Source organism: Pempheris klunzingeri, chromosome 8, assembly GCF_042242105.1.
Source record: "Pempheris klunzingeri isolate RE-2024b chromosome 8, fPemKlu1.hap1, whole genome shotgun sequence".
Taxonomy (NCBI): Eukaryota; Metazoa; Chordata; class Actinopteri; order Acropomatiformes; family Pempheridae; genus Pempheris; species Pempheris klunzingeri.
Window position 1 is genome coordinate 4845780 of NC_092019.1, and position 24068 is coordinate 4869847.

Sequence of the window (24068 nt, forward strand, 5' to 3'; positions counted from 1 at the left end):
GGAGCCGTCAGTATCCGCGGAACCAGACAAGTTGTGTTTCTGTGTGTGTGTGTGTGTGTGTGTGTGTGTGTGTGTGTGTGTGTGGTGGTGGGGGGGTAGCATGATGGTTACCAAGGCGACAGGAAAGATCTTTTCCCTGTTCTTTTACAGCGGGAAGCAGGAAGGCTTCATCAACTCTGGATGACCCCCCTCCCCTCATCCCCCCCCCCCCCCCCCCCCAGAAACACAGGTGCAACATCTTTCCCTTTTTCTCTCTCCTACACACACGAAACCATACACCACACCCATACTCACACACACACACACACACACACACACACCATCTGCATAGGGCAAGGGCAGTTAGTTGGTTCATTGATTGGTCGAGCAACAGAAAATAGGTAACTACTTTGTCAATTATTCAATATTTTCTAGCAAGGTAGCTGAACGTTCCCTGTAGTTCCAGCTTTTAGTTCTAGTTTTTTTTGTCTTACTTCAAAGTACACTTAGTGTCTGTGGGTTGTGGGTTGTTGGTCAAACAAGACTGAGGATTGAGGATTAGTTTAGTTTATTACTTTTATTTGTCAGGGATAATGTACAACAACAGTAACCTCACTTATGGAAAAGAGACGTCCAGTACTGCTTGTGCCCCTGCTGTCCCGGGGCAGGTCGACACAAATACCAATACAACTACTGCAATTAATACGACTTAAAGTTCAAAACACACTAAACATAAAAATCACTCATAGATGGGAATATACACCCAATATTCAATATCTCTAAATAATGATTCCCTCTCATTCCCACTCCCACAAAATGATTTCTTTTAGTAAGAAAGAAGGAAAGAAAGAAAGAAAGTACTGTAGGCTAAAAGTAACATCGTGCTAACTATACACTCTAATGCCAGTGTGCTGTTGACTCCATTGCTTTGACATTTTCAGTAATAAAAAACAAAAGGACAGAAATCAGCGATCTGTGTGTGTCACTCACTCACAAACCTGATTACAGCACCTGATGGAATTATCATATTTACAATAAGACCTTTCCATTATGACGCTCAGCTTTTGTGCTTCAGATAGCTGCGGTGCGTGATGAAATACAACATGGGCAAGATGCAGCCAGTAAATGTCAGACCAATTTGACAGACAGGGAGGAAAAAAGCTGAGATAGATGCCTGACAAAATGAAGAATGAAATGGGGGGAGAAAAAGAGCAAAACGACACAGTGATTGTGATCTGAGGTCCCTGTTTTATATGCATATTAAACCGCATAGCAGATCAGAACATTTAAGACAAAGTTTAAAAGGTGTTTTTATTAGACTCTCAAAAATAATTGCATGTATTACCAGGAAGGATGCGTCGTCAACAGGAAATGGGAGGTTGAAGTGTAATTCAGATTGCTCTTGGTCACCCCTTAGCCAGGAAGACTTAGGGAATGTTTAACATGCTGCACTCTGGTTTGGACCTTTTCTTGGCTCCGTGCCTCACGAGTGTAATTTGGATGAGTGCAGCTCGCTTGCCTTTGGGCTCATTAACAACAATATAAACAGTAATTACTGTGATCGCCTAATTAATTCATTTAAAAATGCTGCACGGCGTAAAAGGCATGAACAAATCTTTTCTGCAGATAACAATTTTACGGAATCATTGTTGACATAATTAGCAATTTCATGTTCCAAAATACAGCCAAAATAATTAAAAACTTTTTTTTTTTTGTCCTATTTCACACATTTACTCTTTTATTATTCAGATTGTTCCTGCTTTTCTTTCCCTATTCACTAAGCCTTCTTTCTGAGAGTTATCCTTCTCTGATCCGGTCTCTGTCTGCACGGCAGCTCTGCAGTCCTGATAAATGTAATCCTCCCCTCTGGACACATTCTTTTGTTTTTGGGCCATTTCGACGCGCTCTTCTCATCACCAAGCTTTACTTATTATAACATTCTCTGCCTTCATTCTGTGGGTTTTGTTGAGGTAAAGAATGGTCATTTGGCCCTCAATTGTCCATTAATTCTATCTACTTTATTGGCCAGTTAATTGTGATTAACAGTAATTAAGATTCAGCCGAACAAAAAGTGGATTTGTTGTGGCTCTGCTCAATGAATGATGAAATCTTTACATTTCTTCTGCCTCACCCTCATCCTACACAGCTTTTCTCTCCAAAAACAATGTTTCAATTAAGCCGGACATAAAGCAGCGTAGATATGTTCCACGATAAATAGTGTTGTGCTTTCTATATAAAGGATTAGGTCATCTAATATATGAAACTAGCGACCCAAAAGAAGAACATATCACATCCATGTGTTGTGTTTATTTTACTCCCAGCAGCTGTCAATCCTATAATGCATCAGATATATGTGAATATATATATATATATATATATATATATATATCTTATCATTAATAAATCTACTTTGTGGATTCATGCGACACTTTAATGGAAGAAACATCAGCACATAAGATGAGGAGCACAATGTGAGAAGCATGTGACAGACTGGTTTATGTTACAGGCGGAGTCCTCTGACCCTTCAAAACCCCAATTAGTATTCCTGCAGAATTTATTACCACGCCTGGCATCACTTCTTGTTGATTACCTCTCTACTCATTAAAGTGAGAGTAGATTTATGGATGGATCTGACTGATGCATGGTGGGGGGAGGGGGGTCACACTATGTCAAAATGGTGACAAATCTATATGTGATCCATTGGAGTGCAGCTGATGTTTTAAAAAGTGCCAGAGATTAATAAGCACCATTATTTTGATGTAAACAGAGGCAGGGGTTATATGGGGTAACCTGCTTTAACCAAAATAGAGAGCAGCGACTCTGAAGTACAAAATGCCTCGTCCACACACACACACACACACACACACACACACACACACATATATATATATATATATATATATAACATTAAATTATTCTGTTTTCTTGTTCTAAGTTTGATCATAAATATGATCACCTGCAGCTAAATCAGACTTATGGGCCACAACAGTAATTCTAACTGACTATACGCAAAGAGAAATGTCTTATAAATGCAACCGTGTTGAGAGAAGTTGATCAGGATAAATACAAAAAAATAAAGTGAACAAATTCATTTATTAATCAGTCAATTAATCTTATTTTTGATGTTTCAACTTGTTTGAGATGAAGTGAGATACAGAAAATGGCCAAATAATGTAAAGCACAGCACTTGATCACCACCTGCTGGTCTTACACATAAACACCATGCTTTGCCTTTAAAACACTTTATTTGAGTTGTTAATTGAAAATAATTCTGCTCACATTTGGCAGCAAAAGCCGTCACAGGCCTTCATCAGTGTGTCACTAATACAGTGTCACTATGGAGCACAGACGATGGTTTTGGGCCCCAGTGCACAGACCTGTATGTGGTTTGTGTTTTGTCTGTCTGTGCAGGTGAACTCACACTCTCAGGTGCTGCCTTTGGTTAAAACACTGCACCTCAACATCAGTATTCAGTCCACGCTGGAGATGAGGTGAGGCTGTCGTCCACTCACGCAGGTATCATACTAAATACAACAGTGCACAACAGAAAATATTATAGGAAACCATCAACTAAAGTTACCTTAAGGCAGAGCTGCTCTGATTTAAATTACTTTGCTCATTTTAATTTAACCAAGTGGTCCTGTAGCTTCGGTTTGCTGTGATGTTAAATGAAATGACAGATAAAACGAACAAATATTGGGCTGAGTTTGGTTGGCAGGAAAATACCACGATCAGGACATTTTAAATGGAGCTCTGTTGACTTTCCAGCAAGATTCAATCAGTCATCTGAGCCCTTGGCCTCCTGAATCTGTGCTCGACTGGAGCGGTTTCCAAATATGTGGAAACATCTTCGCTGCTAAATAACAGAAACATGTAATAATACAATTTTGAAAAATTCTATTTATTTCTGAGAATTTTTCTTGAGCTTTTTTTTCTGGAATATATAAATTAAAACTTGTAAACACTGAAAACTGTATTAGAAAAGAAGCACATAGGTTCACCACCACTGTCCAGGTTAACTCACAAGAAGAGGCTGTAGTAGATTTCACCAGTACCTTGCTAGATTAACCAAAAGTTATACCATTAGCCCCTAAACAGTCAGGAGTGGAAAATTAGTTGTACGAAACTATTTAATGTCCCTACTTATCCCATTTGCATCTAAATAAAACAATCCCACAAATGTTTTTTGGGAATATTTTGTATAATTCAGATTTTATGAGCTGTATCTCCCAGAATAGTTTACCCCATTAAGATTTAACTGAGTCAAAATGGTGACACATTCTTGTTTTCCCTTGAAGCTAGATTTTGAATACAACACATTAACTAACTTTCTATGTCTAATTTAGTCAGAATTACTGCATCAATTCATATTGTTGTGTTTGTATTGAATATGACTATAATTAATAGACCTGTATAGTTACATACCACCTGGGGAGCAAATCCTGCAGCAGTGGTGGTCGTGATGATTTCTGATCAGGCTGACTGAACAAAGTCACATGACCAAGAAACTACAACCACACTTTTGATAAATGATACTTTAATCAGATAAATCCTACTTTATAATAGGCAAAAACCTTCAATCACACCCCTTTTTCTTGGTGCATGTGGCCTGTTTAATGTTAAATTGATAAAATTCAGCGTTTAACCTCAGGAATTGCAATGCAGTTTAAATTTGGATTATGTTAGTTTTGTGATAGCAAATCCCTTTAAAGGTCCGTTATCATGCAAAATGCGCTTTTTCATGTCTTTTCAACATCAACACGTGTCCCCAGTGAGCCTCCAGACTGCCAAACTATGAGGAAAGACCATCCCCTCTCTTTTTTCTCCTGCTCCATCCTTCAGGAAATGTTTGTGAAAAGACACCGTTTGGTTTTGGCCAGATCCCCTTATGGCGTCATGAGGGGATCTGGTGCACATGTGACCTCCTCCAGCCCTTCAGTAGGGCGACTGTCTACATCCACTGAAAACCTACTGAATCTTGTTGTTTTTCCTCTCTAAGACCAGTTCAAAGTGACACGAAGATGTCTAGATGAGAGTAAAACATGCAGACTGTTCTGTTCTCTCTGGAGCGTTCAGACAGCAGCCATGTCTGCTGAGAGAAAAATAATGTGTTTTTTGAACATTAGACCATATAAATACAAGTTTGAACTTTAAAATGAGCAGACCTTTACATGAGGGAATGCTCAGGTTTCCCTAATGTGTCCACTTGATGGCGCCAGAGTCTAAAAAAGTCATAATGCAATTCAGTCTAACGTGACTAGAGATGTTTAATAAAATTGAGCTCTCACTCTGCTGTTTTTCTGTAGTCCAAAAAATATGGCCTCCACATATTACCTCCAGGGTGCAGAATAAAAAAAAAATCTAAAACCAGCTGCTACTTGTTTCATGTTTTATTAAAAAGAAACAAAACTCCAATGATAAAGTTAATTCCTTGTGTAAGAGACACATTTTTTTGTAAACCGGAAGATGAGCCAGTTTCCTCTCACCTGCAGATCATCTTTTTTTCCCCTATCTTTGCTGTAACTCTGCACAAACACTGACACTTGTTGGGGATGCATGTGTTCCTGTGAGTTCCTCTGCAGTTTACCAACCTACCGGCACATGAAGAAGCCTCTTGTGGGGACGTTTCTCACCTATTTAGTAAGTCTCCTGCTGGAGGGTTGCGATTTACCACATTTACAGCTCTTAAAAACCCGCATATGGACTGAATAAGTGAGCCGTGTCATGTTGTAGTGAACTCTGGTCAAATGCAGTGCGTGTCCTCTAACTGCTTCAAATCACAGCAGCACATAAAACAATCCTTCCTGCACTTATTGTCGTATATAAAACACTCAGCCGGCTGCTTTTCTTTTCTCACTGTTTGAGCTGCAGTTTGTCCACAAACAGCGTGATGTGTGTCGCTTTTTTTTTTTTTAGCATCTTAGCTTTGCCATGCTAGCCTTAAATGAGCTTTGTAGCGCAGAAACCAACTCGTTTGTGTGTCTGCGGGTTGATGCTGCAAGGTTTTAATGCTTTAAAGGTCTTTTGGTCCGCTGTTGTAACATTTGCAGTGCGGCGTTCAGGGCCCTCATGTGTAAAAGTGTGTGTTTCCAAATGCTGAGAGGATTTCCGCAGGTTGTGCAGCAGGCGGATATAAACTGAAACCACTCGGTCGTGTTGGTCGTTTCCTGCGCTGAGAGCAGAAAGTTTGCAGGGATTCATGTGGAAGTGAAGCAGTTTTTAATCCTCCAGAGGTATTTGTGAGGAGCCCAAGAGCCCACGGGGGCCTGTGTGTGTGTGTGGAGGGAGGATGCAGTGGAGATAACACAGCAACGAGTTCACTCGTGTTTTAACATGAAGCAAGAAATGAATGGTGGGATGGTGTGGAGCACATTCAGCACATGTCTGCATCTCAGAGATTCTTCACTCAGTGCTGAATTTACTCAAGAACTGCATTTAGGAGCTGTGTGCACTTTATAGTCTACTTCAGTGTGTGTGTCAGGGGGAAATATTGTGCTATTTTAAAGCTTTGGTTACTTGTTATTTGGCATAAATCAGCCTACGATCAGTGAATAAAGAAAAATTATCTTTAAAAGCTGCATCTATTATATACAGACATCAGCTATTATGATGAGAGTTTATTGTGTATGGACACCAGAGCTAAAATAATTGGCATTTTTACTTGAAAAATGAAAAAGTGCCTCAATCATCAAACAATAAAGGCTTAAATCTTTTCATTTTACAGGCAGAAGAGCAGGAGGAGGTTTATTCTTGTGGCTCATGTGTGATTGACAGCAGTCATGTCTGTATGTATGTACCAGGGTTCAGCTGATGGTTGTGATCCTCTCATCATGTTGTGACCGATACGACACGATGAGCGCGGCCTGTTTCAAAGTGCTCTGATTTTACTCTTTCGATGCAACTTTGTTCCATACTTTGCTTCGTAGTTTACTTTCACAAGCACGCTGTATTGTGTTTTCTCGGATAAATGTCTCATTGTCAGGTTTGCCAAGTTGTGCCATCTCTCCGCGTTGTCAAAAAAGTCTGAAAAATCCATGGGTGCACAGCAAGAAGGCTCCAGGGTCGAGTCTGCAGGCCGGCTTGGTTTGCAGTTTGAACCTTGGATCTTTCCTTTTGAATGTTCTCCCCATGCTTGGTTTTCCTCTGGTACTCTGGCTTCCTCCCACAGACCAAAGACATACAGGTTATCTGTGTGTGTTGGGCCTCAGACCAATGGATGGATGACTAGTCAGTCAGTTGTCTAATAGTTACGGTTCTATTTAATTTGCATGAGAAAACAACTGAAGTGTATGTGACTTATATCTCTGGTATGGATGTTAAAGCCAGTATGCTGCTGGAGCTCCTCTGTATTTCTATGGTTATAAGACCTCTTCAATTAAAATACTCACTACACCAGTATTCATTGGTGGTGTGGTTTGACATTCTCAGGTTGTGCTAATTATTTCCCTTCAACAGTCAGAAAAATGATTTCAGCACACCTCTCTAAATCTCCGTCAGTATGATCACATGTTTTATATGTTGTGAAAGAAGTGTAAAGCGTCTGGTCACAGCATTGAGGAGGTGTTGGTGGTTGGAGATCAACAACATGAACGCAGTGGTAGCAGCCAGCTTCTGGATGTGCAAAGAAGATTTCTCAAATTATCTCCTCAGTTTATTACATGTACGGGGAGCCAGATGAGCCGACATCTGGGGGAGGTCGCACATCACCAGGCAGGGTGGTATTCCTCACAGCTGTAGTCAGCATCAACAGGCTGAGCAGGTAGGCGTCTCACTGCCACTGCCAGGGTAGTAACGGTAGCTCTGGTCACATTTCACCATGGGTTAATGAAACAGAACATAAATGCATTTATTTAAAAAAGTGTATGAGCCCTGATGTTTCTGTTAACCCATATTTATTTAGACTTCATACATGTAACATCTTTATTATTCATTTGGTGAAGGTACTTCTATGGTAGCGTTTATTACAAATCCAGTAGGTGTGGACTTAACCTTGCAGTGCATGATGATATTTCTGCTATTATCTTTTAAATGACCCCTGTCTTGCGCATAGAGTAGTCAGTGAGCATCGAAGCAGCTATAGCAGAGTGAAGATGGTACAGTAACATCATCCATGCTTTCCCTCAGTCTCTGTTTCATCTAACCCCGAGTACGAACTCTGAAGTCAAGCCAGGATCTCGTGCTTCTGTCGGGTCTGCAGGTCAGTGATCCTGACCCACGCAGGCCACACATGTCTGGACCTCAGTCAGTGATCTACAACCACCCACCGACCCACTTATTAGCTCAGTACGCACACTCATTAAGCCATTAAGAGACGCAGGCACGTTTGTGCACCCACACTTACACTGGCTGTTTTCTGGTCAACTGAATACAAGTACGACTTCAAATCTGGCAGTGAAACTAAGGTTAAAAGCGTCTTTTCTTCTCTCCTCAGGTGCTGTTAACTTCTAAATAAACCCATTGGTGGCTAAGGAGGGACACACAGTAAACCCAGACAGCAGAAGGAGTGACCCTGCAGGCGTCCACACGTTCCACCTGGTGAGTGACAGAACTACCAGCGCTGAATTAGTTATTGCCTTCATGTGTTCTGTCTTGACTGTCGGTATGAGATGCTGTTCGAACATATGACGACATCAAACTTGCTAAACAGCTGCGTACATGAGAAATTCTCTGGGGCGTCGTGGAGGACAGCCACTGTAAAAGATTGATTTGACTACTGTGGATGTGTCTTTATTAGGGCAGCAGTGATTTCTCATGTCATCCCATTGCCTTCTGTCACACATGGCGTTTGTCAGTAAAAACGTTGGCGGTCTCAGAGTAAAACCTGTTTCTTGCTGCAGTCCAAAGACATGAGGTTTATGTGAATTGCCTATAGGTGTGTGATGTCTATTTACTGTTCGCTCTTTGATTGGCTGACCTCTTTCCCAAAGTATGCTGAGACAGGTGCCGTAACCTTAAACAGGATAAGGACTTTAGAGAATGGAGACATGGAAGGAGTGTAAAAGCTCCCTCATTCACTGACTGTTAGATAAAGAGACGTATGAGAGTAGGATCTGGTTAACCAGCTCGTCTTGAGACAGCATAGCGTAAAACACACCATTCCCTGTTGCCAGTTGGTGGCGCTATGTCTATAAGTGAAGATTGACGTGTGGACGTCTTCAGGACGGGACATTCGCACTGTACCACCACTTATTTCTACATTAGACTGTGGAAATAAGGACACAAGAGGACTCCTCTCACCCTGCTAGCCTTCTTTTTTAACTTCTCCGTTCTTTAAGGAGGCTAGAATATCAGAACCAGGATCTACAGCAGCACTCACCCATAACTCCTAAATCACTAATGTACTGTTTATACACGTCTGTAAGACACTGTAAAGGTATGCATACACTGCTCTACATCATACCTGGTTTGTGTAGCTGATAACACCCCCATAGCAACGCTTGTCTTATTATTTCCTCTTGTTATTACTATTCTTTAAACTCTTGTTTTATGTTCCAAGATGGTTACTTAATGCGATGGGAGGTTTTTGTTTGTTTTTATTTTATGTGGGCTCATTAAACCAAAATCCCATCAACTATGTTGAAATGGCAATAAATTACCATAAAGTGTGTAGAGAATGAAAAAAAAAAAAGTGTTAATTGTTTATTTGGAGCCCCATTAGTTGGGAATGCAGCAGCTACTCTTCCTGGGGTCCAAAAATGGCAGCAGGATGAGAGCAGTGGACATTCAGCCAGGGCCGACAGCATGGCATCACTTTTGGCTGGCTGTTTGGTTTTCTTTGGCTCTTTTTCTTTATCGAACATAGACACAGTGTGGGAAACAGTTTCTACATTTGTCCGTCAGTTTTCCCTGGATGGATGGCCAGAATTGTTGGCATTCCTCGCTGAAACCAAAGACACAGCTATACCGCAGCTCGCTGAGCACCCTGCTCATAATGAGACTCTCAAACGAGTCAAATTATAGGAAGATTTTATTTGTTTTTTTTTACTTGGCATGTCTGCCTTTACTGGCGGGTTAATCTTAAATGTTGAGACTGGAGAGATTGGGAGAATTCACACGGTATGTGCCTTTAGACCACAAAGCCAGCAGGGCGCTCCATATCAGGGAAACATAAAGACAAACTATTCTTCCATGTACTATACTTCCACGATGTCCTGTAAGGGAGAAAAAAAAGAACCCTCTGAGACTCTAAAAGTCGAGGCGTGTCCTTCATGAAATATCCTTGAAGCACAAGCGTACAGACAAATATCACAGCATCCCACCCGCCCTCAGTGTGCAGAGCTCTGCAGTTGTTCCCTCGCCCCTCTGCTCTGCTCGACACGAGCGGCTTAGTGGCGGAGATCAAACGGGATCATCAGCTGTCAGCCCCCTGCTGTCCACGGACACGGTGGTGACAGCTTGAACAGGGGAGCATGATGTGCTGCCCACTGCCTCCAGGAGAAGACCTGGCACACTACAGCTCCTCACTCCGTCCATTCATGGCCGGTTCATGTGTGAGTGTGTGGTGTGGCTCATTTATACGTGTGATTACCAACCGTTTGTGGTTATTTGTCATTTGTGTTTTTGTTTTTTTTTTACTTTTTTATTCTGTCATACTTTATATGAGGCTGCATTGAGCGTCTGTGGTGCATCTGCAGCAACACTACGCCTCCACTAGAATCCAAGAGCAGAGCTATGCCCTCCGAAAATCCGCCCTACAAAAGGAAAAGTAGTCCGTTCTTCTAGGCCATTTATATTTTTTACATAAAGTGGGCATTGCACTTTTACACAGAAATAACTAATTTAAGTTTTTTTTTTTAAATTAAACTACTGTGACACAGAAAATATCGCAGTTTACTTTGGCTGTACGATCTGGCGGTTGCTTAGTAACTTCCTCTCTTACATAGATAGTGTACTGCAGTGTGTTAACTTACCCATATTATATAAACTCAAGTTGAAGTTTCACAGCGCTATTCTGGGCCCAAAACACAGTTCCCAAACTGAAAGCTCTCCGTCTTGTGACTCACAAAGCCCTTTGCCGTACGTGCGCTGCAGGTGTAGCCAGTAAAAAGTTTACATGTTTAATTGATGGGAAAGTAGCCTTTATTCAATAAAAACTACTTTAAATCTACATGCAGCAATGATACCATTCTTTATACAGCCTGCCTATCAATTGTGTTTCTTTAAGCTCAATAAACACTGGTAATATTTCCTGGAATTTGTCCGGGACTTTGAAATCTTCCAGGACATGTAGGCCAGTGCCAGGTCGTCATAATCTAATTTAATATCATTGAGCTGCAGTGGATGTATCTTGTTTCGAGTTATACAACATAATGTATGGAGGGATTACATAAGATGAGGGGCAGTCGTCATGTGTCACATGTGTCATAGCCGGTCTGCAGTCCATAGATGACTGAGTACTGACACCTGGCCCTGTGATTGGTCGGATGACATTCACTGACCTGTGAGTCACCACAGCTATGCACTGACTGTGTTAGATCATAACAATGGCTGACAATAAAATGTGATGACAGACTGTTGTAAATCTCTGCAATGGGACTCGGCACCACTTGCTATTAAACACAACGCTCTAGTGTTTCTAATTTCTTTGCTACTATGCAAATAGCTGAATTATCGTGGTTAAGAGTCCCATACACATCAGCCTTTTTCCCCCTGTGGTGTTTTAGAGTGTGAAATTGTTTAATAAAACAGAATTTCTCTTATAAACAAGCGTATTTACCCGTATGTACGCTTCTTCTAGCTTTTCTATTAAAGGAGACTACAGGGAGAAAGCAAAGCCAGTCACTGAGTGCAAGTGTTAACACCAGTCTGTTTGTCTTTGTTACATGACATAACAGTTTACAGTTGTATCCTGTTGGCAGTAACACTCACAAAGAACTGCTAATTGAATTGTCTGGACAGTGAAGTTAAGCTCCCTAATAGCTCATACATTAAGTGGACTATAGAGTCATGGCTCCACATGGTTTAGCTTTTGTAGATCTTACAGTTTTTTCTGGCATCTTCTTGTATTTGATCATACTTATTTTTAGGATTTGCTGCGGATCACGGCTCCATCCTTTACTGCACACTTCTGTTGGTATCCCTGGAAGACCACATCCCTCTGCGGCCTCTCATTCAAATGTCAGCTGTACGCACCAGCTGGCTGTTATAACTCAGCTCCGTGTGTCTGTATATCTGTCTTACTGTCCATCTGTATGTCTGGCATGACTTTCCTCAATTAAGGTTGGATAGAAAGAGTCCAACTGCCAGTGTCTAACAATCTGGTGATGGCCTGATGCTAAGTGGAGTCAGGTTTCTCTTCCCTCATACACAATCAGAAAAGGATTCCAGTGGTGTCTGAGCTGCATTTGGCTGCTTATAGCCATACAGTGCGTATGATTCAGTCAAGGTTTGAATTAAACTGAACCCAAAAAGCTTGTCAGTGTGTCTGTCTTGTCCATACAAACACATTGTCAAGCATTCATCAGACCCACAGAGCTTTACTTTAAATTCTTGTCAAGATGCCAAATTTAGCTAAAACCCCTCACATGTCATGTCGAATCCCACGGGAATGGGAATGATAAAATTGAGAATGTTTCTATTTGGTTTGTGGTGTAAAAACATCTGGACTGAATGATGTTTTAGCATAGAAGTTCTTTCTTTACAGTGAACAGTATTTGAGACAAAACATCTAAACTAAAAAGCTCTCAGGCTAAAGTATGTCGACCTGTTGAGATTATTTTGTCGCACAGGTTTGACATTGCCTTTAAGTGACAATAATCAAAGTTTTTATTTTGACTAGATTAGATTAGTTGGTTCATTATGGGTCTTATTATGGTCTTATCTATGGGTCACATGACTATTTTCATGTGAAAGAAGTTGCTCGTGATGATGAACACACAGAGAACCATCAACATGATGGAGCATATTTTTCTCAAGTGTTTGTGGAAAGTAAAAGGGAACAAAACGAGTTAAAAGGAGAGTAAATATTGGACACACATTCATCACATGAACACACACCAAACTACTGTAAACAGCTGCGTCCAAGTGGCCAAAAAAGAACAGTTATTGCAGGTTAAATGAAGCCTTTGAAACGAGCAAATGAAGAGTCCGTTTTGTATTTGGCTTTGTAGAAGTCAGCTTTAGGATTTGGGTCTAAAGAGCTTATGAAGAAGTTACATCAGGGGGCAGTTTCACCAAATTAGCACCGTGTAAGCTCCGATCATTCGTGGAAGGAGTTGCAACTACCCAATTGGCCTCAGTATCCCAAAGGTAACCTATGCATATTGTCAGAGGCAAAGTAAAAGACCCTATCCCCAAATGCAAACAGGCCTCCTTTTTTTGGTACACCTCTGTCAACATCAGCCAGGTGTTCAAAGCCAGTGTGGAACATCTACCCCAGTGGGCAGCATACCATGGTGCATCCATTTATGAACTGCCCTAATGGGCGGCAGCTGTGGCATTTCACAGCAATCTCTCTTTGTCTTTGTCATTCTGCAGGCTCCAAATGTGCCTTCAAACTTTGTGTACAAATTTGAAGCACAGCGCAGTGTGGGTTCAAAAGATGAGTATTTAGCCAACAATTGACTGAGAGACTTTTATGAGACTTTTATTATGCATGTGTGCTGCTGCTTGTTTCCACACTGGGCCTATAATGGACCTAGATAGTTATCAGCATTTGTTGTTAGTTACTAGACATGAAACAGTCTGCCTCTCTGAAACTCACTTTGATATTTTTCTCCATAATAAACGTCATTGGAAGAATAAAGTAAACAGCAGCAGCAGTTGTTTTCACTTGTTGCTGTTGTTAACATCAGATGTGTGTGTAATCTTCTACAACAGCTGCTAAATTTCACTCCGAGGCCTATTTGGTCTCCACGCCATACATAGACTGAGACCGACTAATGCTCAGCGAAGGAGACACAGAATGCACACGCTGTATGTAGGCGTGATTGCAAATGTAAACATGCAGATGAAACCACACAAAGTCATGCTGTACTGTAGGCAGGCAGGCAGGCAGGCAGGCAGGCAGGCAGGCAGGCAGGCAGACAGACAGACAGCTGGATGATAAACAAGCAAGACAAGAGTCAAACAGTTAGTGACATTTTTAATCTGAGGTGCTAAAAATTGTATGCACTATAACACCCTTAAACCACACACTCCATTACCTCACTAGCTACACAGTGACACCTCCCCACAAAGGCCAGACAGAAGCGGTGGCATCGACGGCCGCTGGTTATTGGGAGAGCCGGGAGGAGTTGCTAAGCTTCACTGACAGGCTTTGGCTTCACACCTTGGCTGGCCGGGAGTTCATGGGCACGGCCTGAATTAGCACCGGGCTTTCCCACTAAGTGAGAATGCTGTGGCGGCTGGAGAGCGTCTGGTCTGGATATACAATTGACTTCAGAGGGATTTTTTTAGGGACACAGAGTGCCTGTGGTTTTGAGCCCTTGGGTGTTTTATGGTCCACAAGAATTAATAATGCGGATGATGATTTGTAAATAAACTGGAGAGTTCTATAAAACCACAGGATAGGAAAAACAATAGTGCGTTTGTGAACACTGTGTATTGTTAAAAAATCATTTGTCACTACTTTGACAAACTTTTGTCTCTATTTAAACTCCATTTTCGATAAAAAGTTTTTGCAGACCACTTAAAACAATTTTTGATGAACAAAGATTAGATAATGTTTTTCTTTTTGTAAACCTTTGAGAGACTCATTTTGCATTTGGAAACAGGGATGTTTCATATTGGTGGATGACTCTTTCAGGAGTTATATTAACACTGCCACCTCTGCCAGGACTTTTTTATTGACACAAGGAGAATATAGAAAACAAGACAGGGAACAGATATACAAAAATTAAGGTTGTAAGCCAGTCAGAAATGGTGGAGGTGATGCTGCAGTACATTCAGTTTTAAATAGTAAACTAAAGATGTACCATTATAATATATAGTTAGTACATAACAAACCACAGCAAAACACATGAGGAGGGAGCAAAGTTATAGAAATATATGTGGAAAACGTTTTGTGCTTTCTGGGTGCAGCGTTCCTCACTTATTGAAACAAGTAATTTGTCAATAGTTTGTCATATTTAAACCTCATTTAACTCCATGAGTCACATTCACAAACCTATTTCACTAACGCAGGTGAATACACACAATGCACATAGCCCCACACACTCACAGAATTTGGCCCACATTATCTTTATGTAATGCTCCAGTTTACCACCCAGTGTGCAGTAGAGGAGAGGTAGGATGAAAGCTTCTTGAAGCGACAGTTACATGAGAGAGGAGCGGGAACGAGTGGGCTGGAGACCGTGACAGCCGGTCTGCCGCAAGTAGGGGAGCGCGAAAGAGAGAGAGAGAGAGAGAATAAGAGGAGGGGGTTACACGTGGGAGTACGCCACAGCAAACATGGTAGGAAGACAGCACGTTGCAGCCGCAGCCCAGTTTTATTGAGCAGATGAGGGAATGAGCAAGGAAGCGTGTCTCGTCCAGACACCCACATTGCCTGGGCTGGTGTCCGAGGAGATTAGCAATACAATGTTATGTCTTTCTCAGTTGTTCTCGCTGTGCGTTAGATTGTTTTAATACCTCAAACTATTTCAGTATATGTCCATTCCTGAGATATTACACTGGCTTGGTGAAATCCCAATGTGATAAACAAGACTCGCTCTTTTGTTGCTGCAAAGCATAGTCCAGATTAATTTACACTGTTTGGGTAGCAGGGCCAACTAGTGTGGTGCACCTGTTTAAGCAGGTGGATTAGCTCAATAGTGGTCAAGGCCCTTTTGTCAGAGAGAGAGAAAATGTTTAAAAATGAGGTTTTATGAAAAGAGTTAAATTCTGCCCTTGTTGTAAAAGCCGCTCACATTTCTGTGCCCACATTTAGTGCAACAGATTTTATCATTGTGAGTGTTTTAGAGATGGAATATGTGGGTCGTGCTCTCTCTCACAATAGTGTGAAATATCTGTCCCAAACAGTGACCTGTGTGGAATCCATTCCTCTGTTTATGCAGAGTCAGAGCTGCTGGTAGGTGCAGTAGTAGTATACCGTGGTGATTTTTCTCTGTGATGAAAACTTCTCAATCAATTTTCATAAAGTACACCACTGATATGCCTCATTTCCATATGGCTGGAAACCCTGCGCCACACCACAAGCTTCAGAGCTACTGTGATCACAGTCTGCGATGGCGGCATGGCACAAGTGGTTTTCCACACAACAAAAATAGCACCGTGAAAATGTCTCCGTCCAGAGGAGAGAGGGACGAAACTTTCTGACACTAAAATTAAATGTTAGCTCATTGTTAAAACATGTTTAGCCTTTGAATTAAATGTGTTCAGCTGTCAGTATGAGCGGTGTTTGGACGTTTAGAAGGATGTTTTATCCTCGTGAATGTAACAGAAAAAGAGGCCAGAAGCGTGCTGCTAATGAAATGTTAATCCTTTGAATTACACAGTCTTCCTGCTCATTTGACACTGCTGCTGGTGTTTGATGTTTTTGCATGAATACACACACACACACACACACACACAGGTTTTTTGATCCTTGATCATTTTCTGAGTCGAACATTGTTCTAGTTTTTACACCTGATTGTAGCTGCTTTTACTTTCCTGCCATCTGCACAGAACATGTTGCCATGGCATCAGTGAAAAGGCTGAGGCCTCCCTGTTGTCACATTTTGTTCAAAGACAACCTGAGCTCTCCAACCCCTCTGCTTTACTGTATTTCCTTCTGTCTCTCCCCCCCGTCTCTCTCTCTCTCTCCCTTCTACCCTGAGACTGAAAGCATGTGTCTCCACAGGGGAGCTGGCCTCTTCCTTAGAGATTTATGGAAACAGAAAAATGATATATTTCCAAAAAAACAAAACAAAATGGAAGAAATGGAAAAAGCCACACTGTTACGGTGGTTCAAAGATAATTTTAATGTGATTACAGCCAGGATATTCTCACATAGTTATTTGAATTACTCTCAACTGTTACGGATATAAATGTCATCACTGTGGCTGCTGCCTGATTACAATAAGAATCTCTTATGTATACTATTATGCTTCTGTTGGCCGGCTTGAACGGCTCTGAGCTGATGTAATTGCATTGAGTATGATCTTGTGCGGGAAAACAAAAGCTTGACTTCATCATGGATTTTTAGTGAAGCAGGTCTATTTTTAGATTTGTTTTAGCTCTTTTTCCTGTACTGTAACATCATTGTTGAGTAATTTTGTTATTGAGCCAGACGGTGCATTCCATATACGGCAGTCAGGAAGGCTAACTCCTAGGTTAGTAGTGTTTGTGCAGTTTCACAAATGGTGTGTGAAAAATGCCCGAGCCCAGGCCGATCTGTGGTGTCTACATGTGTGTTTGCATGTGTGAGAGAGCAGGCGAGCGAGCGAGCGCGTGAATGTGCATAAACACTAGTGCTCCTGCTTTCACTCGTGGGACTATTAAAATTGCCCCGAGCCAAACCAGGTCCCACAGAACCAGACGAAATGATGCTGTGATTTGAAGGCATCAGTGGATTGAGGCAATTGTTGCTGGAATGTATTTTGATGGATTGGCTGTTATCTGTGACACAGATCCCACTGTGGCTTTTTCTCAGGAAGCCGTCTCTTTCCCACTCCTCTCCCTCCCTGGTGTTTGGTTGCACGATTGTGGTATTAGAGAGAGAAAATAGTCTCTGAATTTGTCACTGCAAAGACGAGAAGTGTTTGCTCCCGTGTTAGCAAACCTATTGTAGGATATTTATGTAGAAGCTCCCTAACATAATTACCCAACACTACAAAGTGTTGTATCACATGATAAAATGTGCTTCCACATATCTTATAAAGTGCAAAACCTTCCCACTGAGTAACTATTCTGGGAAAGCCACAGCAGCAACACCTCATTTTTCCAGTTATAGTTGGAGCTGTTACGGAGGCCCCTTCGCAGGGTTCTTCCCAAAGAACAAAGCTATGGCTCTGCACCATTATAATTATTCAAAAATAAACATCTGAATGCTTTCTGACTCACCCCCACGGTATAGGGTTTGCTTTGAAGTAACGTTTTCCTCCTCTCACCATCACTGAGGGGACAAACAAACCAAGAGCTAGATGCTACGAATGAACGTGTAGCTGTCACATACAGATTCTATCAGTCAGACTAACTTTCACTTTAAAGGTGTAATAACTAACATTTCCACATTAAAATGTCTGACAACAACAAGACCTATGCTGTACATTATCCCAAATGTTTCCAACAATGATCAAACCAAGCGAAATCTGTTATTTCATTCAAGGTAACAATGCTTTTCATTTGGTTAACGACGTCATATCCCATTTACCCCTTTTAGCTGCTATGACTTCAGGGGAAACACCAGATGATACAGAAAGGAACTCGGCACAACTAGCTAGTCACTCTGTTGTTGTTTTTTTACTACATATATATTTGTATTGCTCATTCATGATGGATCACAATTCTTCATTCGTGTGACAAGTTAAAGTTACATTAACTAACGTGACTCGTGGCTCATTCCTTAAAAAGGTTAATAAAACTTTAATATAGTTCTTCTCTCATGAACATGATTTCTGCCTGAGTCACGTTAGATGGATCCTCACCAGCAATGTTGGTGAAAACAACAACTCCCATGATCCCACGCCACTTGAAGACGTCATCAAACTTTAGAAGTAACTGATTGATTCTTCTGTGTGTGTAAGAGGCAAAATGTGTATTGCTCACAAAAGATTTTTCCCCCATTAAAAATATGTAAAATGTTGCACACACACACACACACACACACACACACACACACACACACACACACAAACTCCCTATTACTCACACATACGTTTTCAGTTTGCCAGAGTTTGTGGTTATCAAGCTGCGCTCTGCCAGAAGAGCTGTGTTATTTGCGAGCGCTCGGGGGAAGAGGGAGGACAGGAACCTCAGGAGGTGTTCTGTTCCTCAGCCGCTGCAACGGGGAAGATGGTTTTCCTCATACTTTCCCCTTCTCCACACACCCAGCAGGAAAAAAAAGCTTTAATGGCATCGGTTTGTGTTTTCATAGCTGACAAAAACACTTGCAGAGGTCATGCAGCTTGGTATTTAGATGGAATACCAAGAATTGAAGTGTAATTGCTATGAAATGACTCAGCTCTGCAGTAAAAAGTACAAATCCTCTATGAAATCCTCTGTTCTTAGAGAGATGTGTCAATCCTCCGTTCACTGCTCATCACATGTTACAGTCATGTCATTAATCACAGCTTCTTTTTGCTCCTGGTGCCTTTATGAGACTTTTTATTTTCACATGTCCACTTACTGGACAAACTCTTTTAATTTCAGTTCATGAATCTTTTCCATTGTCGATCACCATCTTGTTTTAATGTCCTCACGTGTCGACACACTCCTCTCTGATTTGTTATCTGCTAAAAGTCTCTAGTTGTGGCCATTTTAACTGTTTAACTCTACATCATATACTGTATATTGATGTTTTCCAGCGCATGTATAGCGGACATGTTTGATTCATTTAGGCTTTAGTCTATCTGCTCAACAACAGACCTGATGTTTTCTACCATGCCAACAGCACTCTGCTGCCCTGTACATACCTTTAATTTAGACTCACTTCATTTGACCTAAGTGAGATTTGAGCTTTGGGATTTTTCTGCCTCTCTTCTACCCTGATCTAAATATAGAGGACTCAAGGACAACTGACCATGCTTAATTCCAGTAACTCCTGGTTAAATTATATCTCCATGACAGTTACAGTAGCGATGTTTCCCAGGAGACAGGAAAAACTTGAATTCATACGACAACTGCTCGTATTAGCCCTGGCAGAAGCCCGGTTTGTCAGTCAATCTGCCCTAAAAGCATGTTGGTGCATGAACACCTCCACTAACAGTCAAGAAATGAGCAGCTAGAGCCTCATGTAACGTTACAAATAGAGCAGTGATCCCCTGAGTTTTTCATCTGGCAACATCGTCAAGGTAAAAAATGTACTGGTCCAATACTTTGGTAGCTGAACTTGATGTCTCAGCTGTACTTTGTACAAACTGTGAGATCTTAAATGCTTCATTAGTTCTACTTTTTAGATTATGATATTTAGTTATATTAAAACACTAAGAAATAGTTTGGCTCTCATCATGTTTAAATAATAATAAAGTTTAATTATATGGTTAAATCAGTATTTTACATAATATTGTTTCATGTTGATATTGAAATGATGCTGTCATTATATTATTTCCCAACAGTAGGAAAGCTGCAGAAAAGTGTTGATGACATATTCTTCAGTCTTTTTATCGGTGGCAGAAACTGGTTTGAGTTTCAGTCTAAACAGTATAATGTTGGGTTGGGGTTACTATCCCTGTTGTTTTTGGTCCGTGTTGTTTCCCATGACTCTGAGATGAGCCAGAGGAAGCCCAGTGTGATTTCCACACAGTTCCCAGGCCCCCAGATCTCCGCAAACACTGTCCATTACACACAGTCACACATACACACTCGCTCATAAATCGGGGATAAAAATGTGTGTGTGCGTGTGTCTGTGTGTGTTAGTAACATTAAAAGAGATAAATGGGCTGAACATCCTTTGCTCTTAGACACACACATGCTGGGGCTAAGTTGTCAGCCATAGACACACACACACACACACACACACACACACACAGGCCTGCAGAGCTCTTGGACTAAGGGACAGCTGCGGCCTGTCCAGTCAAGAGGCCCACTGCATAAAACAAGGCCTGACTGCAACTCTGCCCCAAATACTCGCACTTCAGGTCACTTGATGTCAGTGGAACCTCTGAACTTCCTAAAGATGTCGTCCACTTATCTCAGAGCTGCCGTGAACTAGAAGAACTTCACTCAGTTTAACGCTGAAACAATGAAACAAGGTTAATGTCTGGCCGGCTACTGGCCGCTTGTGTATTCAAGTCTAGATTTACAAGCTAATAGCATTTGATGGAGCTTAAAGTCAGTGTGAAACAGTAATAAATATGTGCTCTGAGTTTGTGACACTACAGAAAAATGTGTTATTAACTACATAGCCAAAGTTGAATAACCAGAGTATATGAAATAAGCAGCACTCTCTGAGGAGGAGTCCTGCTAAGGATGCTCCAGCGCGTCATCGAGCCTCTTAAGTTGTGAAAAACAGCTCTACAATTCAGTACAACCTAGTTGAGTCTTTCACATGTTTTCAGCAGCATTTCCTAACATGAAGAATGTGTGTAGAAATAAATCTTATATGTACCTTTTCAAGAAATTGTTTGATATCATGTAAAATAGCGTATTTGCTTTGTGGCATAGAGTTAAATGAGGTAGATGCCACTGTCATGCTAAATGTTAAATATAAAACTAGCTTAGCTTAGCACAAAGACTAGAAGCAGGGGGAATCGGCTAGCTTCATCCTGTCCAAAGGTCGAAAAACATCTGCCTAACACCTCTAAAGCCCACTAATAGACCCTTTCACAGCCGCCACGAAAAGGGCAAGTGTGGATAATACAATCAATGATGGCTCTATTCCTTTAAGTGTCCCAGTAACATATGTCAGGGAGCATGCACCAGACCAGAAACAGGTCCACCTAAATGGAATTGAGCCATCTTAATGCTATTAGTTGCACTGCTGCACAGAGACCAAAAAGTAAGAATTACAAATTGTGGTTTCACGGTGAGTTACGTGCTTGAACATCCTCAAGTCAAGAAATCGCTCCAGTTTTTTGTACAATATATATTAGTGGTATTGTTGCACTCTTTTCCCTTTTGAAATGGTCTCAGTCTTCTTAGCTAATCCATTCCTTGAAGAAACTAAACTTAACTTCTATAGAGGGAGAGAGAGAGAGAGAGAGAGAGAGAGAGAGAGAGAGAGATCTGTTGGTTTGTTTGTTTTGTCTCAAGTTGATTAATCCACTGTGTAGTTTTATTTCTTTTTCTATTTGAGATTATTTGGATGTTTGTAAGAAGCGTGACCTCTTCCCTGCTCCCTTGTTGTTTTGCAGAGCCCACAGGTCTCGTTCTGAGGTCAGGCTACACTACAACGAAGGATATGTTTGGAAGGATTACTTCACCCTCTCTGACCGCCTTTGACTCTTAGCAGGGGTTCACAGCAGTAAAAGCTGCTGGTGATATTTTGGGTTTTAATGAGATGCTGTGGTGGAGTTGGAGCTATTGTAGACTGGTGCTGTGATCTCCTTATTTACCATAGTTCTGAGGGGTCAACACAAATGATCAGCCAGAGTTGAGTTAATCCAGAGTTTAAAGGGGGTCAGAACAAATGGAAACTGGTATCAGTAACAGTATAATAAGAGTACTATACAGTTATTAAAGATTTATTATATAACTTTAAGTCCTCGTCTTTCCAGTCATGTTACATTCTTCCATGGTTCATGTAATAAATTATGATTTTAAAACTTTTTCTACTGGTTAAAAATGTTGTTTTGATATGAATATTGAACTTTCTTTATTGTATATACCAGTGGTTTCCAACTATTTTGGCTTTGACCCCTTATATGAAGCAGTGGGTACATCTCAATAATGTTGCAGCAGCAAATCGCCACATTTGAAGTAAAAAAAACATCTGGCACATTTTATTTTTGCTTGAAAAACGATGAATCGGTAATCAAAATGGTTGCCGATTATTTCTGTCAATTTCTTTGACTAATTGTTTCAGCTCCACTGCCAATAATCTAATCATCAGGACAATAATCCAGTTGCACAGTCCCAACAAAAGAAAACAAAAACAATATCAGCTACTTATATATTAATAGTATTCTTTTTTTATGATGAGATTTGTCCAAAGTTGGAAAAACTGTGTGACTCACAGGAAGTGCTTGCTGCAGTGAACTTGCTCCGTGAATCTAGTTGAGTCTGACATTTGATAGGCGAGCTGCAGCTGTCCATCTCCTCCATGCCAGTAGACAGTCGTCAATATGCAGAGACAACAGCTCTATTTCTGTTTGAATATTATTGATGCATGTGTGGGAGTGTGTGTATGTGTGCGTGTGTGTGTATGCTGTACGTATTCATTGTGTGTGTGTGTGTGTCAGTAATAGTGAGCAGAGGACCAGAGTGTGACTCATAGGGGAGGTGGTGATGTGTCTTTTTCTTGGTCCTGACTCCCAACCTGCTGCTTTCTGATAAGAGCAGAGCCTGAGACAGTGAGCTCTGGTTAATCCTCTCTCTCTGCATCGAACCTGCCGCCTGCCACAAAGAACAATAGATGGGACAGGTTGGTCATCCATTTTTTTATTCTGGCTTCTGTTAATAGCGCCTGAATCACCAAGGATGGAGTGGGTTGTAATGCTGTTGAGTAACTCTTAAGACACTTTGCAGATTGTATAACAAACCTTTTCACTCCCAATTTCCTGTTTATTCACAGCCCACCTCCCCAGCTATAAATGTGATTAAATAATAAATTCTATAATGTTCTTCTCACCACTCTGGAGAGATGAGAGAGTCCGAATGCTGCTTAGACACTTTGGAGGAGAAAGCGTTTGTCCATTGAGATTATTTTTTATGTTTGGAGTTTGGAGAGTTTGGATCGTTAGCATCACATGCGTGAGAACATAAAACAAAACTAGTCAAGAAAAAGGTAATAAAATGGCTCCAGGTAATGATCCGGGATCATTATTACACTATCCATTTAGTATGATGGTTCGTCACAACAGTTCTGATCAGGTGTGAGCAAACAGTGAGAGAATTCTTTTATAATCCAGTTCATCAGGTTCAGGAACAGCTCACTTAAGGTGCAGTGTGTAGGATTGAGGGGGATCTATTGGCAGGAATGGAGTATGATATTCATAATTATGTTTTCAGCCATGCAAAAGCACCTGAAACTAAAAGAGTGCATGTTTTCGTTGGCTCAGAATGAGTCTTTTATGTCTGCACAGAGAACCGATCCTCCATGTCCACCATGTTGTAGCGCAGAACAAACAAACAGGGCCCTCGTGTTTTTATGTTGGTTGGGGGACGAAAAGGACAAAGGGAGGAAACCATTTTGTGAAGAATTATGTTGAAACACAGTGTTAATAGACAAGAAAAAGGAAGGGAGCGGGAATCCGTGACGGCCACCATAGCTTCCCTTACATGTGTGGAAAGCGAGGAGTGAGCCAAGGGCTTCTCACTTGGTTGCACTCTCCATCCTCACTTCTAGATGC

The 24068-nt window shown here is 41.2% G+C and overlaps 1 protein-coding gene across 1 annotated transcript in view; it reads left to right on the top strand.

Moving 5' to 3' along the window:
* The first annotated feature begins 8430 nt into the window (after positions 1 to 8430).
* ncalda (neurocalcin delta a) overlaps positions 8431 to 24068 on the top strand; it is a 60768-nt gene continuing 45130 nt past the window's right edge. Inside the window, exon 1 of the mRNA XM_070835027.1 lies at positions 8431 to 8514. The gene's annotated coding sequence lies outside the window, so the exon portion shown is untranslated. The remainder of the gene's footprint in view (positions 8515 to 24068) is intronic.